Source organism: Temnothorax nylanderi, unplaced genomic scaffold (assembly GCF_030848795.1).
Source record: "Temnothorax nylanderi isolate EJ_2023f unplaced genomic scaffold, tnyl_v1.0 TNYL_tig0234_pilon, whole genome shotgun sequence".
In the NCBI taxonomy this organism is placed as follows: domain Eukaryota; kingdom Metazoa; phylum Arthropoda; class Insecta; order Hymenoptera; family Formicidae; genus Temnothorax; species Temnothorax nylanderi.
The window spans coordinates 133,533-151,983 of NW_027249296.1; the positions used below are offsets into that span (position 1 = coordinate 133,533).

Genomic DNA, 18,451 nt, shown 5'->3' on the forward strand with positions numbered 1-18,451 from the left:
CAACACCTCTACGGAAAGTTCGACTTTCCATGCCTGTAGAGAGGGGCGAAAGCGGTCAATTTCACGCCAAGGCGGCATAGCGGGCGGAAAGTAACCACTTTCCTCCCTAGGGCGGAAAGTGACCACTTTCCACCCGCTAAACAGGGAGGAAAGTAACAACTTTCTCGCCTCTCTCTAGGCATGGAAGTCGAACTTTACGTAAAGGTATTGTGAAAAATATCGTGTGCACCTCGGGGCAAAAGCTTTTTCAGACTCGTGTGATTGCCGCCCTCGCCTTCGGCTCGGGCGGCAAACTTCACACTCGTCTGAAAAACGCTACTTTCGCCCCTTGGTGCACAATATACTATTCTTTTACCTTAACGTATCGTTACATACGTCGAAGTGATTCAAGTAATTCGATATCGTATCGACCGTTTGCATCAATAGTTAATTCGCGGAATTCAACGAACGGAATATTTGGTATACATTTATTTTATAGCGCGTTAAATATTTCGTGGCTTCGCGAATTGAATTACGCGGTACTGTGCGCAGTAATAAAAAACTAGGGGTCCGTTACGTTTCACGCATATGCGCGCATTTTCTATAGTAAACGTTACGTATGCTATAGATAAATGCGCGCATATGCGTGAAACGGAACGGACCCTAGGGCTGCCCTTATCGAAATGTGCCCTTCATTGCCATTAAAAAATGCCATTGAATTCCCATTGTTCCAGACGCAATGGAAATGAAGGCATTTTTGCCAAAGATAAAAAGTTCCACACAAAATCCCATTGGTATTGCCACTGATTTTGCCGTTGGTATTGCCATTGGCATTGCCATTGGTATTGCCACTGGTTTTGCCGTTCGTATTGCCATTGGTATTGCCATTGGTATTGCCATTAGTATTACCATTGGTATTGCCATTGGTATTAACACTGGCAATACCAATGGGATTTTGTGTGGAAATTTTTATCTTTGACAAAAATGCCTTCATTTCCATTGCGTCTGGAACAATGGGAATTCAATGGCATTTTAATAAATGGTAATATTTTGTCTTTAATATTACCATTACCGAACTGACTCGTCACCATAACCTCATCCTACCACGTTCTGTAAACACTTCTATACTACTTTTCTCTACTTGCATTCTACTATCTCCCTTCATTCTCATCGCATCCCCTACTTACACCCTATCTTTCCATTATCCCTACTTGCCACATACTAATCTTTAAACCCAGAAACAAAGCTAAAATCGCACAACGCACTTTCACCGCTACCATTCACGCACGCGCCATCTAGCATATACCAAGTCCTATTTTGTCTTTAATATAAATGCCTTCATTTCCCATTGCCTTTGGTTCAACAGACAGTCTATTATAATAGCTTAATAAAGCATATGATCTTTCATTGACATATTTAAGCGTATTTAGAAAGTGGACTTAGACTTTTTTTCGGAAGGTTTAAAAAGTTTTTTAAACTCTTGAAATGCTCTAACTTGAGCAATCTTCGATTAATCGAGCTAAGAAAACTTTGTATATAAATTAACTGAAATTAAACAAATTTGCGTACCAAATTTGTTTAATGTTCCTTCATTTATATAGAAAGTTTAAGCTCGGTTCCTCGAGTTGGAGCATTTACAAAATTTTAAAACTTATAAAATAAAAAAAAGTTTAAGATACTCTATAAATATTATAAGCTTAAATGTTTTGTTATCTGACATCAGATTTTTAAAAATTTTTTCTTATTTTTTAATTCGGGTCAAAATTTTGAATTTCAAAAATTTATAACAAAATTTTGGCTGGTATAAAAATCTAAAAAATTCTGAGAGTTTAGTTGAGCAAATACAATAACAAAAAATCATGGGACAATTAAATTGGAACTGGTCAGGGTCAAAACGTTTGCCGAGTTGGCAATATATAATGCCTCATATATGTAAGGAACTGAATGTTTATTGCGATCTGGATCCAATATTGTAATACTAATTACGCATGTTTACCATTGACGAATTTCCATTACAATTCACACTGAACAACATTGGCTGAAGGTAGAAAAATGCCATACAAATTTTATCCTTTATGAGTCATTGGCAGTTTCCATTACGCCTGTATGGAAAAGGTTGTCATTCGAATCTTGCCATTGCGTTTCCATTCATCTTATTGCCACTCAAGATTTTCCATTAACTTTTCCATATAATTCGCATTGCAAGTTCCATACACAAGTTTTAACCTTCATAAGCCATTAGCAGTTTCCATTACGCCTGTATGGAAAAAGTTGTCATTCGAATCTTGCCATTGCGTTTCCATTCATTTTATTGCCACTCAAGATTTTCCATTAACTTTTCCATATAATTCGCATTGCAACTGTAGGGCAACCATACATTCCCACTGACCGCCATTGAGCACTCAAGGGCACATTTTGATAAGGGTGCTCGCGGCGCCGCGGCAATATGAGTAGTGGGAATGGAGTGGGGGTAGGGTGATTATATCGAACGCGCACCGTGCCGTCCGTCGTCCGTGCCTAGTCACTTTACCCTCGCTCCGTCCTCGCTACTCGTGTTGCCGAGAACTCCGAGACTCCGAGAAGCCGTTAGCCGCTGTGTGTATTCAGATTACGAAAAACTATGATATATCAAATGTTCATTTAATATATGTGCTTCGTGGAATTTGTACGGATTAACGGATACCGAGGTATATCGCATTCGGTAATATTGACTTTCGCTTACATTCTTTCGAATGATCGGCCTCACTTTTCTCAATCGTCAATTTGATTCGCGTCTCGCGTCGTGTTCGTGCGGTCTTCAGAATGAATTAAGTTGCGATCGTTTTCGGAACGCGGATAAAGGATACGAGCATTACGAGCGGACCCTAAGGCCTAAATCGAGTGACGCCGCGCCGCGCCGCGACGTGTTTAATTAGCGATCACAGATCACAGTCTCTATTAACAACGTACATTTAACTTCATATTTAATTGTATTTCGATATCTGGCTATCGTGAAGGATAAACACAGTGTTCATAAATCGATTATTTAATTGCAGTTAACCAAAATCGCCTCACAAGTGGCAAGTTCTCGCGACGCCGACGCGACCGACGCGACGGTTGGTTGCTCCTGGCGAGAGTGGCGAGAGTGGCGAGTGAAGCAGTGAAGTTGGCCGCGCGATCGTACAGCCTTCGTTCGTAGCTTCTCCGACGTAATTCTTCCGTCGCCGTGTAATTAAGTACGCGCCGCGTCGTGAAATTAATATCGGGAGTGCCGTGCAAAGTGTCGCGCGATCATAAGTGACGATATTTTCACGCGGGAACGAGTGAGTGAGTGCACCGACGGAGATGCGACAACGAGGGAGGATCGAGGAGAGGAGGAGGGGGCCTGGGAGGCATCGGGCGACAGCGGGGCGACCGTGAGGTGAGTAGTTGTTATTTATTTATTATTTTGCTGCTCCGTGTCGCATTCCGAAACTCGAACTCCTTTCGATGTTTAACTCCGACGCAATTTCGGCCGGAGTTCGATCTCCGGCATATGCAAGATATTACATCGCGAACGTCGCGTCTCTCATATACTACGTTTACGCGAGCGTTACTTCTGTAGTAACTTACGATAATTTACTCCGCATAAACGAGTGAATTATCGTAAGTTACTACAGTAACGCTCGCGTAAACGTAGTATTAGGGCCATTCTACAATACGTCGCAAACGCTCCGTCGCCGTCGCCAGTCGCGAACGATGGCAACTGCTAATAGTGCTAATTGAAAAGTGTTACTTTCGGTTGCGCTTGTCGGTTGTGGTTGTCAAAAGAGAATTGGCGAACTTTTAACTTTCTGGCGACTGCAACTGGCAATCGGCAACCGAAAATAGCACTTTTTAACTATTAATTGCCAGCCTTCGCGACTGGCGACGCGCGACGGTGCGTTTCACGTTTGCGACGTATTGTAGAATGGCCCTTATTCGCACGGTCGTAATATTTACTTCAAGTATCGAATATCTTAGACGTTTCTTTAACGTAAAAATATTTCTATGTTACAGATCAACGCAGGGTTACAACTTATAACTCCGCTGTTGCGCATCGGCCGGTGAGTTATTTTTTTTATTTTAATGTCGAGGCAATGTGCAGTGCCTAGTCAGCCTACTCTCACTCTATTTCTATCACTCATGTTGCCGAGAATGCCGAGAAGCCGCGGTCCGCGGCACCATTCTAGTATTACTGACGGTGCGTAGTATTTCGGTAAGTAGTGCAACCTCGGTGTTTGTTGATATGGCGTACATTCTGCCTGGCATACTGTGTTTACGCATGGTCGCCGCGCTATTCACGCGGCCAGACGCGAGACTCGAGTAAGCAGGCAGCGGCACGCGTTATTCCTCGAAACGTGCTCGGAGCAAGTGTCGCAGGAAAACGCGGGCTTTCCGTATGAACTATTGACTACTATTAGCTACCGCGATCACTTGATTAGATTTGTAAATGTATCGTGACGCCGCGCCGGTTAGTGTTGTCAGATATATATTCCACGCGATTTCACACAGACACATTCGAAGTAGGAATCGGTAGAGCTGGTGGAGAATAGGAATAAAATTGCTTTGTTGCGATTATATTATTTGTTTAATTTAACGCTTAGTTTTATTATGTTTTAAATATTTAAATCTTAAGATCATTAACTTCATTAATCGTGTCATATCGTACAACATTAAGCTGAAGTTGCCAATTTTATTGTTAAATCTTTCGGTTATTAGCAGAATATGGAATGGATCGACTACGAATCGAGCGGCACCACAATGTGTTTAATTGGCAATAACAATCGCAATTAATCTGTTTGCATATTGATTCGAGATTCGTTTGTTGCGCGAAAGACATCGCGGGTATCAATTAAAATTAAATGGTAGTTTTATATAAAAATATTTTTTTTGCTTTTCGTTACTGCGATTAATGTTGAGAGTGCCGTGCAAATTACGCGCGATTGTAATTAACAAGCACTGTTACTAGTGAGTGTTATATAATTACCAGAATACGCTATTAAAAAATTAAAAAGTTGTGGAATACCCCGCAATTTATAATACCCTGTTCAAATAGTTAAACGTTACTTTATTGAATGACTTATTATTATACTTAATTTTTATTAAAAATATATCACAAAGCAGTTACACATAAGCTTTATACATATAATGGTGTTTCGATCTAAAAGAGACATAGTTTTTAAGATATTTATAAAGCCAAACTCTCTCTATAAATCAAGGAAAAATGCAGCATCCAATTAAACTTCGGAGAAAAATTGCTTTGATCTTTGATGAGACTATGCATAAATGATCGATAAAAGATATAAAGCAAGATGAGACATGATAGGATCGCGTATTTTTAAATCGCGATTCACGTTTAGAAATAATTGGTAGATACAGTAGTACGAAACGCTTCTCTCAACTATTTAGTTCACTAGTGACTTATTGCGTGTGTGCATACACACGTACGTGAAGATGACTATAATAATCTCCGTTACCGTTCTATTGCCGCGCGTTCGTAATATATATTATTCTGCACGACCGTTCACAACCGAACTCGAATTTGCGAACTATTTCGGCGATCTAATGCCCGCGCGTTCCCAGCAAGTCGCATAATTCGGCCGGTACTATTTGCAACATTTGCATAAGTCAGATACATTATGAGAGTAGTCGCATCGCGGGCGCGCCGAAACAGGAATCGATCCAATAATTTTATCCTGTTTGAATTTTTAAATCTACGAAGATTACGTTCATCGTTATCGCGCTCACTGGACTGACCCTTTACTTCGTTACCAATGTTTGCTGAGCTAGAAATGATGGGAGAAAAAAGAAGTCAGAAAAGCGTAAAGCCACTTTTTTGCGGAATCACCATTCTCCATTTTCCTCTTACCTTGAGTGTATAAAAATTCTCGAAGTAAAATCGATTTGCGCGCGAAGAGAGTGTGTCAGGGAGGCCTTCGGTCTTCGTAGGGGGACCTTATATAACATGGGAAATTGGCAGGAGGTATTTCCTAATATCGAACGCGCGTCCCCTGGAAAAGAATGTCGGTGTGACATTACAGGAAGAGGAAGAAGTAGCAGAAAGAGAGAGAAAGAGACAGAAGTGCGCTTTTGCTCCCGAAAATCTCGCCGAAACAAAGGACCGTGGGATAGAAAAGGGAGAACTCTTTTTTATTTCCTTTCCATATTTTTTCGATTAGGAAAATCGTATCGCTGCCGTTTATGAAGTTCACGTTTTTTACGAGATGCCGGTCGTGCCGTAACTCGAATCGTTTTCTACTCGTATGATCGTTGAAACTAAAACAAAACGCGTAAACAAAACAAAGCGAAGAATGACGTGTCTGTTACGGACAAATAATTATTGTTTTACATGGTAATTATTGTTTTATTTAATTTTGTCTGAATTATTTTTCAAACCAAGAAGTAAAAAGACTTCAGGAATAAAAATTATTTTATTAAATTAAGATAATAAAGATGTGTCAAATTCATGTAACTTAGAGTTAATTTTGCGAGATGCTTTCTTACATTTGACATGTTTAATTATTTTAATTTAATTTACTCTTCTAATTTAGTTTTAAACAAATGAACGTACCAAAATCATTCCTATAATACGAGAATGTCGCACGTCAATCGAAATCTGTTTAAATTCAGAGATTAAGATCTTATCCTAGAAATATCTTTCGATGGCAAATGAAATTATAAGAACTCGTTCTCAAACGGAGTACTAATTTCTAGTATATAATAGTCAAAATATGTTTCGTGACGTTTGTTAAGCCATCGCGAGACGCGTTTACTTCTTCGTGATAAATCTTTCATTTCTCCTGGGAAAACGCAGTCTATCGTTCGTCATGCTTTTCGAGCGATAAAGCAGAGTAATATTGTACACTATCCATTGAGACAGTAGGACACGGTAATAAAATATTAATGTAAAAATACTGGAACATGTTCGTGCTGGAAGAAGTAAATCTCGGGTAAGATTAAAAAGAAGAAAGTGTGAGACGCTCCTGAAACGGGAATGGATGACAAAGTTTCTTCTTCTTCTTCGATGTGTATCTGCTGACTATTTGATAAACTTTGATATTGATTGCGTAAGCTTGGCAAAGGACGTGCACATGTGTGACACTTAAATTTATGTGAAAGTTGCCTCTATGACCCAAATAACCAACCAAACTTAAGAGTTGAATTATGTATGTTTGTTTTAAGAGAAGCAATGCTGCGTATACACTTGCATTAATCATTTTTAGACGATTGATATTATTAGTTCTAAAAACTTTCACTTAAACTCTAACTTAAAATCTAACTTCTCATTTAAAGAGACACGGTGTCTCGCGTCAAGTGTACGCGTCCGCGATACGAGTCATTATAAGTATGACAAAAAAAATTAAATTTTATGATAAAATATAAACTCCTGCTCAGTTGGCGTAATGTTTGATATCGCTACTTATAATGTAACAAATATATATAACAAAAATAGGTTAAAGCGACGTTGTTTCGCACAATACCTATTTTGACGGGCGCGAACACTTGGCGCTCTTTTTGCACCTCTTTTTAAAAAAGGTAGTTTTTATAATGATAAATAAATATCGTAAACGTGCGTATATTTATTGGATACGAATTAAATATCCCTTTACAGAATGTTTCATTCCGCGTTCTCTTATTGCGAGGTGTTTTCACAATAATCGATTTAATTAAATTCTCAACAATAGCTATCGTCGGAAGTTCGCCGATCGATCCCGTTTACCTGCGAAACTTTAAACACACACGCGTTATGGCGCAAATATAATTCTGCGCAACGAGCTGCTCTATCCGCGATAGATGCGGTGCATTAGGCACACCCCGTACACGAACTCCCGATAATGCACAGGGGATAAACGTAACGGAGAATTTAAGACAAATATTTGTTTGCCACATAACGTGGAAACTTGTCGCACTGAAACTCGACGCACGGCAATCGGTGTGAAGATAAAATTAAAGTTTTAACAAAATGGACAGGAGAGAGAAAATTATGTATTTTCCGCAAAAAGGATATAGATAAATTCTAGTTAATCAATAATATCTTCTCATTCATTATACAAAATAATGTTATTTTTATGTGTATTAGATTGAAAAAATTAATATTATGAATAAAACGACTATTATTTTATTGGCAGGAATTTGAAGAAAATATCTTTATTTCTTAATATTATTTATTTTTCGACCTCCTCTTTTCGAGTACATGTAAAACACAATTATACGTTATTAAATGGAAAATTTAGAATCGAGAAAGTAACAAATTTATTCTTACAGCCTGAGAGGCTTATCTTATATATAAGATTCCCCCATAAATCTAACGGGGAATAAATATAACGGGAAATTTAAGATTGAAGAACATTTGTTTATCCTGTAACGCGATACCCTGTCACAGCGGTACTCGACGTCTCGGGCGTACCAGATCGGCGTACGGGGAAAGGGCAGGGGATGAGTTAAACTTTTAACGAGCTTTCTTCCTTCCTCCTCTCACGGTCCTCTTAAAGTTCCTCGAGAACGGCGCGCAACTCCCGCGCGCTACCCACGTTTCTGTTTCATCGTGTTTCCCGTCGACGAATGCCGAACTTCCTCCTATCGTCCTCCTGCGATGACACAGGTCTGCATTTATCCGCGGCCGTCCATCCATCACGGGCCACGAAGCTTCTCCGTGAAGAGGCGCGTGATTTATCTGCCCGGCGAATGCGTCGGTCAAAATCGCTCGAATGAGAAAAGCCGGCGCGCCCGCGACGGACGTTTGCGTTCCGTTCCGCGTTTTCCGGAATTAAACGTGGCTCTGATAATTTTGTCGTTTAACTCTGACCATCTTTAACGTGACAGTTATCGGACTGTCAGTTTAAATTGATTGATTGATCGCTAAGATGCATTTCGCGTCTTTTAACAAATGAATAATGGAATTGGATAATACTTTACTTTAGTTTTTTAATCATTTATTTTATATTTGTCGCTGTAAAGTACATGTACGATCACTTAAGCATCTCTATCTTTACTCGAATTTATAGCATGAGTGCTATAAATTTTTCCATTCTTGTCATCGAGAACAGTATAGTCTAAAAAGCACTTTCGTATTTATTGGGATGTGTATGGAGCTCACGCAGTGGAGCCACGCATTACAGCCGTATGGCGAGTGTATAATGAAAAATAATATATATCTTCTTTTTCTCTCTCTTTTTTCTCTCTATCTCTTTTTCTCTCCCTTTCGGAGTACGCTTCCGGCACGTGGCCGAGATTCCGCCGCGATATCACGAGAACGGCAATTATTTCGTTGCAAGAATTTTCCTGAAACGTTTCCGGAATTTTCGCGCAAAGTTAATGGAATTTGAAGGAGAAAGTTACGAACACGGCCTCGAACACCTGCCGTAATAAGATATTTCGTGTGCGTGCGCGCACACGTACAGTTGTTAGTGGTGGCATTCCTCTCGAAATAATAATAATTTCACGAAACTTCGCGTTTCTTCCGCGGGGCGCGACTGAATAATGTTATCAAATGCACCGAGCCTGCATGCCGCGTATAAACCGAGCTGTAAAGGCCGAGACAAATGGAGGCTTTCTTAGAAAAATGTAAGCTCCGTTTTCTATTTTTACAGAATATTTTTGACGGAGTATTTCATAAAACGTTTACTATAAGTAACATACATGTTTATTCAATCACGTTATTTTTATCATCGCGATGTTATAATTGTAACTAATACTCTTCATGAATATTCGGGAAGAAGCAGTTTATTATTTTAAAAAATCTGGGAAAATAAAGTTTCGGATCGTACTAGCATAATGAGTTTTTAAGATATTCAAATTACAAAGGCTTACACTAGAAGAACTTTAACTGCTAGGAATGGTGTTGTTTAAAACACAGCGTCGTAAATAAGAGGCTAATAAAAATGAAATAATGCTACCGCAGTTAACGGTATTAGATCCTCGCGGTCACGATCCGCTCTCGTCTTCTTCTCTCCTCAACGTCGTCCATGATTCGCGTATCCGGCATTCGGCGAGTTTTCCTGCTAGCAACACGTGATACACCCCGAACTCTTCCGTATTCCGTCGCGTTAAAAACCCGCATGCGTGCGATGCATAAGGACGAGCGACGGAATGCGCCGTGCCGTGCCGTGCCGCGATTTCTCGACGAGAGCAGGATGCGCGGGCCGATCGGCCGATCATGCGCGAGCTTTTCGAACTTTCGACCGGCCGGAGATCGGCGGCCTGTGTTGAGAGAGAGCAGTCAGTGTAGTCAGTGCAGTCAATGCAGCCGGTGATTCCGCGGACCCTCTCCCGGGGCCGGGGGCGTCGATTCCGTTAGCGGGAAAGTGCCGCCGCGAGGGGTGCGTTTCGAAAAGGCACTTTGCCGCTCCAGGAGTGGCTAGACGCATCGGTGGTGGGGATATTATAGCGAGAGAGGAGCCGAGAGGGTGAGAAGAGAGAGAGAGAGAGAGAGAGAGAGAGAGAGAGAGAGAGAGAGGCAGCAGGGGGTGAGATAAGCAGGCAGAGCAAGAGAAAGAGAAAGCGAGATAGATAGATAGAGAGAGAGAGAGAGAGAGAGAGAGAGAGAGAGAGAGAGAGAGAGAGAGAGAGAGAGAGAGAGAGAGAGAGAGAGAGAGAGAGAGGGCGGGGAGTCAGGTAGATAGAGAGGGTCGCGGGAGAGAGGGAAGGGACGGTCCGGAGGGATGGAGACCGTGAGAGCGTGAGAGGGTAGCGATTGTGCTTGTGCTACAGTCGCACCGCGACACCCCCACGAGCGAAATCGCGCGCGGCAGCTCGCATTCTCGTGTATAGAGTCGTGTACGTGTATCGCGAAAAAGGACCCGCGAACAGTGCTATGCTTTTGAGGCTGCGATTGGGAAGGTTCCCTCCATCTTCGTCGTTGGCCTTCTCTTCATTTTCTTTCAAGTGAGAGCGCAGAAAGCCGTACGGAGTGCAGCGCTTCCAATGGGGTGAGTCTTGTATAAGTGGTTTTATATGTTGGTTTAAATTTTTTTTACTCGACAGATATGATAATGAAAAGAATAACATTTTTAATGTGATAGAAAGAGAGAGAGAGAGAGAGAGAGAGAGAGAGAGAGAGAGAGAGAGAGAGAGAGAGAGAGAGAGAAGAGAGAGAGAGAGAGAGATCAGATAATTTTAACGAAATACAAGTATAAATAAATAAAACAAAATCTTTAGCTAAAATTTTAAGTTCGCTTAATAAAAATCTCTTGCGTTACACGGCATTAAATATATGTTGAAAGTTAAAAAGTTGAAGGTAAAACGGCGTCCGCGATCAAATATTTGCTAAGAAAAAATCGACTTTATTTTCTCCAAATCTATGTTCGCAAAAGTATCTTCCAGAATATCTTATTCGGATATGGAGATAGATTTCGGCAGAACGCATTTAGAGTTAGGCTTAAAATTCAACAAAATTTTTCAGAAAAATTATTAAGAATGAGAAACGCGATATATGATTCCAATTTTTAAATAAATTAATTATAGATTTTTTATTTTAGTTTTTTATTGCATATTATTCTTTTACATAAATTTATTCCTAATAATTGGAAATTAGATTGAGTATAATTAAAAGCTACTAGATTGCTACATTCCATATGTGCGTGTATGTCGATATAGTGGATTTTGAGATAACGCTCGAAAACAAAACGATCGTTTTTGTTGCAATATGTTTTATAGCGATAACAAGACTATAAATAAAAATATAGACTAAATGAAATGATGGGTGTCATATAGTGCATTTTTGCTATTGAGGCAGATTTTATATTATACTCGTACAACTTAATTTTTGTCCGTCCCATGATTTTTGGCCGAAATAAATCCGTTTCATATCTAACGTTCTAATATTTTTAAGTATTATTATTATCTATTGCTTTTTTTAAGAATACAAATATAAATTCCAATTATCGGAATTAAATTTTTTCAGAGCCCCAATTCGATACTATTGGTATATTGGATTTACACAAAATTTAATTTGATTCATTGGAGTAGGAATGAAACTTTAAAATAATATACTGCATACAAGATCTCTCATTCCTTTACGTAATATTAGAGATTGCATCGATCTTGATGAGCTTGTTTCTTAAACGCGGCAGTCGGAAGGCTAATACCGAATGTATTAGTTTCTATTTAGATACCTGTACTAATTTATTAAATTCCTTAGCAAGAAAATTTCGTAGAAAATTAACTAGACGGAATTCTCAGCGATACAGTGTGGATTCCGCATTCTTTCTTGGAAGGAAATTAATTTTGCAGAGGCTCTTTTAACCGGTCGGAAAACGATACAGCGCTCGCTATTTCCGAGTCGAGATCTATCGAGGTATACGCGCATTTTTCCGCGATAGGGCCGATCGAAGGATTATTTCTCGGGATCGTTTGTTAAAACGTCGTCGAGGTCAGTGCGAAGGGAGAGGTGCGGACCTTTGCGCGAGTCAACGGCGACCTGTTGATGATCTTTCTCCGACTCGGTGCGTTTCAAGAAGTACCCTTGGGAATCACATGCACGTTTAACCCTTCCCTGGTGTGTGGTATACATAGGATAGTTTCGAAGCTACATCGTTTTATTGATAAATAAAAAAGATGTTAAAATAATGTTAAAAGATTGCATTTTTTAATATTAAAATATATTTTAGAATATAAGTTTTAATTGGAAATTTAATTAAGTTTAGAAGATTGCAAATTAATAATCAAATCTTATTCTTTATTTTTTAATTAATTTTATTAATTCATTATTTTTAAATTGATATTACTTAAAATAAACATTAATTTTAAAATAACCATAAAAATATTCACAAACAAATAAAGAAATTCTAAATTAATCGAGTAATTTACGGATGAAAAAGAAATACATGATAATATTTTATTATTATAATAATGGATCTTTTATAGTCGACAATATTCATTAGTAGACAAAATAATTCTTGGAATTAATTAATTATAATTAATTTAATGAATAATAATTATTTAATAATAAAAGAACTGAAAATTGATATATAATCCACGTGATAATACGAGATATATTATATCATTTATTTGCTCATTTGTGTATTGGTTTAATTTCTTTGAAATACTTACCGTTTGGATGGAAACCTGTTGAGAAGATGCGGCATCTTGGCCGATATATGGAATCGCCCGTCCAATTGCGAATATTGATCACAACGCTTGCTAAAGTTGCGAGAGTTCCTTTGACAGAATCGTCCTGAGTTGTTATGAAAGTTTCATTAACTCCGACCAATGGAATGCAAAAATAATATTCGTGCAGCGAGAAGTAATAACTCGCTCGATCGCATCTCGTCTTTATCATTCATCGTAAAAACCTGCTCGCGTATTTTAGTTATCAGTCATGTTAAATATCAAACTATGTATTTTAATTCTCGTACTCCGATCAGTCTTCTATCAATCCGCAGATACAAATATTGATATAATAGATTTGATTGCAATATAATGAAAAATCCGTCGACTTAAAAAATATACCAACCTAAAATTATAATTTTTGTTATATATTGATGGCAGACGTTAAAACATTAATACAAGCAGTTTTACGATTAAAAAAGATAGAACATACGCGAAATATACTTATCTGAATTTCGTCTCTATAAAAAAAAGTCTTATAGTACAAGCTAGCTTATATTACTTAATAAAAACATTAGAAACTTATTATTAAATGCTTATTATATATTAATATTAACACAAGATTCTATTTTCTCAATTCTATTTCCTTTTTATCATATTCTTTATTATTTTTTATTGTGGAAGTAAAATAAGTTAAAGTGGCGGAAAGTGCAGAAATCATGAATTTAGATAAAACTTAAACTATCATAAATGGATGCAACTGCGTCAATGCACGCGCTCCTTTCGATCGCTTTCCCGATTCCTTCCATATAGGAAGGTATATATGTATAGGAACTTTTTCTCTCGGTCTGCAACACGCTCCTTTGCAACCATCTGTGTGCCGGCGTTTCTGGTGAACTCGCCTTTGGAGTACTGCCAATGACTTTTGGCTGACTGGTAGAACCTGTTGATGACTGCCGATTCGCCCATTCTGCACTTTATCTTCAATCGGATATTTTTTTTTTATCGATGGCATTCGACGGCTATTTTTCAGTATCATAGCCGTAAAATAAATGAGGCACTTATTTGGATCTTTTTAACATCTCTAATTTTACTGATAAAAGATTCGAAAGAACTGTTGAGATATAATTGCATTAATCTATATATTCAAAGCTTGGAAATTATTAAAATAATTAGACTACTGAACACCAAACGGAGTTAGAAATGCAAACGTTTTTATCAATGTGTATAATAATGCAATTTTTTTCATCGACTCGTCAGCCCGCTTTGATTGCACGAGGGAAGCGTATTTACATTTCGTCCAGCTCGCGTTCTTTCTTTTTTAATTTCTTCGTTTTCCCGAGAGACCCCTACCGAGCTCGCGTTTCTTATTCAGTACATGTTCGCAGTATTTTCAGGTCTAATAGGACCGGAGAGCTCGCGAGACGTTCCCAGTTCTATCTTTTCGCCGTTTGCCGTTTTTCCAATTTTTCGTGCGCACGACCCGCGCGGCGCGGCGTGCCAATTTCGCGCGGCCGTAACTTTTCCGTATCGTTTGACCGTCGCGAAGCATCGGTTTTTCTCGATTTTAACGCGGCACTGTCCAATCGTTACAAATAGTATATGTGGCGACGCGATCCTCGCCGATCTGTCGGGGAAATATTTTCCGAACTCTCTAGCGGTGGAAGTGCATCGCCGGCGAAGTCTCCACGGACCGATTATTATACTGCGGGCGGTGTTTAATTTCTCAGGAGACAGCATAATTACAAGCGAATTAGATACTGTTTCAGGCGCAGGTGTAAGCATACCGGTGCATTATTTCTATAGTAATAATAACATAGCGCTTTGTTATCCGATAGTTAAACATTTGCGCTTATTTATCGCGCGACAAAAGTTATATACGAATAAGTGAAGCTACGTGGAGACAGAAAGATAAAGAAGAGAACCGTGTATAAGAGCTTTGTTAATTGCAACTAGAGTTACGCGGAAAACAATAAGCTTGAGCGATTACAGGTACAAGTTTTATCTGTAACATGTGATTTTAAATATCTAATTTTAAAGTTAAAATGTTTATTTTATGATAACATGCTTTGTAACTGACGTAACGTTACGACTGGCTTTGTTTTTGTTTTGTGCGTGCTACGGATAATCTCCCGTATAACATGCGCAGTTTTTTGGCTGTGCTTAATGAAATTCTACCGTCTACTGCAGCATCCTAATGAGATGCTAGCGTACATAGTGTACTTAATCCGCATGAGAGAAACATTTACATTCTAAAGTGCAAATTCATTGTTTCGCGTGCGCGGTTAGTATCCGCGGCCGTTTCGCAGAGTCCGCAAGATAGATTTCCTTAAATTTCAAACCATTCTTCTTGAGACTTGCCACTACCACCAGTACCACCGCGGGTGTCCAACAATAATCAAGCCAGCGTGCAGCGTCCCCGGGCATCTTCTCCCTTTTTTTCCTCCCCGGCGCGAACTGCTAGCTCCCGAGCGGGGCGCAAAGTCGGCGACGAGCTTCTTAATTATTTCTCTTACTGTGCGCGCGCGCGTGCGCGCACCTCTCGGAGATCCGCCGAGCGAGAGATATTTCTCCTACTGTCCTTTTCATTTGTCTCTCCGCGGCTTGCATCTATTCTGAATTTAATCCCACGCATTTCGTTTTTACCGGCGTGACAGCTCGAGACGAATGCCAACACGTACACGATCGCGCACTCTTCTCAATTTCTTTTTATCTTGCTTTCTCTCTATATATTCTCTGGTAACATTAAATGAGGTTCGTTAATTCCTAAGTGCGTCAAGTTTCGCATTCGTGTTTTTGTAGTAAAAAACAAAAAATTCTCAATAATCAATTACCTTCAATTTTGTCATGTCAGCTTCAGTGACTAGTGTTATCGCAATCGTAGTCGTTTTCGTAGACTCCTTTTAACGATGCGAAGCACGCGCCTACGCAACAAAGCCGAATTAATTACGAGATACAAGATAGAGCGTTTGAAAATATCATCGTAGATTGAGCTCGAACGGAGAAATTCTACTCTGCCAATTAACCCAGAATTCAACACTGTACCAATTCGCGAGATGAGAATATCGTTACAACGTTACCCAGCTTGTTCGCAAGCGAGAGAGAGAGAGCGAATCTCCACGTAGATTTCCGGATTAGGAAGTGGCCTCGATGGTGGTAAACGAAGTGATACTCTTCCCCCTTCTTTTTCCTGCCCACCCATTTCTCGTTGCTGTTCTCCGGGATGCGTTCTTCCGGCATGGCTGATGGGTCCCGTCCGTCCGTGACGACCATTAACTATCCCGACGCAATTTTCGCCAGAGCGATGGAAAAACTTTTCGCTCGTCCGGTTATGTGCACGTTGTGCAAGTGCGCACACACTAGCGCATATACGTACGCGTTTCACACTCGGTAGCAGCCGGTCTTCGTGGCCGGTGCGCTAATGCCCTCCGTATTTTCCGTATTTTCTGCGGCTAACTTGGCCGATGGCTCGCGATCCTCGGGGACGCGTCCGAGTGACACAGCAGCTGAGCCCCTCTAGTAATCGAGATGTGAGCTGTATCGCATTGATCCGACAGATCGATTCTTTTTTTGGTCGCAACGGACCATTGTGATTGGAGTTTTACAACTCGTGCGTGTTATGGTCGTGTATTAACATTTTCGACGACATTTAGACATCTATAAAGCGTCGTCTACAATACACGGAGTAAGCGTGGAGTAAGGAATAAGAGTAGGCAGGAGTAAGCATTATAGCCTGTTGCGTCCTGATTGGCCGAGCGTAAGTGTAAGAATAAGAGTAGGAGTAAGAAATAAAATTAATTTATTTCGCTTACGCCTTTACGCCAGCTCTCTTAAACCGAAAATAGCTCTCTTACGCCTACTCTTACTCCTTACTCCACGGTTACTCCGTGTATTGTAGACGACGCTTGATAGGTATGAAAATAAATGAAAAATAAATTTTCAAATAATACGTTTATGATTTATATAAAATAAGGCAATATTTTTATTGTAATTCTTTCCTTTTCCACGAATAGTATAACCTTCAAAAAATACGTTCTTAGTTTCTTATTATGTTTCAATGAATTCTCATTATTTTCTTTATATTTTCCGTAATAGTGCGATGTCTAATTCACTGCTTCAGTTTTGACAAGTTTAGAATTATCGAGTCGTACGATACGGCAAGAACAGATGTGAATTACTTAACTGAAATTTTCGTGTATAATTGATCTGTGAGAATGCGACACAAATGCGATCCTTTCGATGAGGGCAAGGGAGAGATCTTAGGATTGCAGAAAGAAAGGTTTTTAGCAAGAAGTTTATGTCCCTTCGATGTGGGTGGCCTTTGGATGATTGCCAATGAATGCTTAACGGAAAGAACCTGTTGATAATGGCGTGATATAATGCTCGGTTCGGCACGCTCCTATTTTCGCCTCTTCTGCCATTCTTCTCGCCTTCAGGCTGATAGTCTACGACTCCGATTCGTTTTCGTACGAGCGCGTGTCTCAATGTTGCTGGTGTATCGTGCAATTTACTGAAAAAAGTATCGTGTGACCAATAAACGATTTTTCTTTATACACATATTATTAATGATGAATTTTTCGCGATTAGTAGTTACAGCCTGCAGCGGCAGACATAGGTACACATAGTAAGTTTAACAGAATTCATTAAGATTTGTAATGTGTAAATGACAAGTATATAATAAATGAGTAGAAAGTTTTTTCTGTATTATATTACTGTATTATATTACAGTATATTAAGTCTTCACGGTTGTAATTCTTTTTTAGTGTCGAAATAATGGTCTATAGCACGTGATTAATATGATTTCCTTGTACATCCAAATTGAATGATTAATTGCCAAAGAATACTCAAATTGCAAAGAACTGAGTCTAACACGTACAACGGATTTTATGGCTTTTCGAAGGGAACGATCGACGTGGGCGTACGTTTCCGCAACGTATCCGCAACGTCGGCTATTAAACGGCCATTTGCCGTGCAAATAATAACCAACGCTTCCGACGTTCGGCTCTTTTTTTTTCGCGGCCGTCGAATTTTAGATTGCGCTTTAATATCGGCCGTCCGCTTAATCCGCGATGACGCTTTTTCTGGGATTTCCGAACGCTTTATTACAAAAAAGGTCCCACTCTCCGTCCGATGGACGGCAGATGTCACGCTTGCTGTTTTTTTGCTCTCGTGTCCTCTCGTGTGTCGTAACGTATTCGTTCGGACCTGCAGTTTCGCCCGGCGAACGGATTTCTGGCGAGGGTGGTGAAAATAAGGCACGAGTTCGCGGCGCGCTGACAAAACGAGAAGGAAAAACGGAATTTCGGGCCATCGAGTGCATCGAGCACATGCACGCCACTGTGGACAGAAAGTCGAAAAAACGTACGAGATATTACGACAGATAGAGTGAATCTACACGAATCGCCCTCCCTTTGCGTCGTTTCCT

At 39.7% G+C, this 18,451-nt stretch overlaps 1 protein-coding gene across 2 annotated transcripts in view; it reads left to right on the top strand.

The window, feature by feature from the left end:
• The window catches only part of Dip-lambda (Dpr-interacting protein lambda), a 211,322-nt gene that overhangs the window by 45,913 nt on the left and 146,958 nt on the right, over positions 1-18,451 (top strand). Inside the window, exons 3-4 of one of the 2 annotated variants that reach the window (XM_071717999.1) lie at positions 3,015-3,379; positions 3,997-4,043. The gene's annotated coding sequence lies outside the window, so the exon portion shown is untranslated. Of the gene's footprint in view, positions 1-3,014; positions 3,380-3,996; positions 4,044-10,205; positions 10,908-18,451 lie in introns of those variants that run through there. The other variant, XM_071717998.1, reaches the window with a different exon arrangement.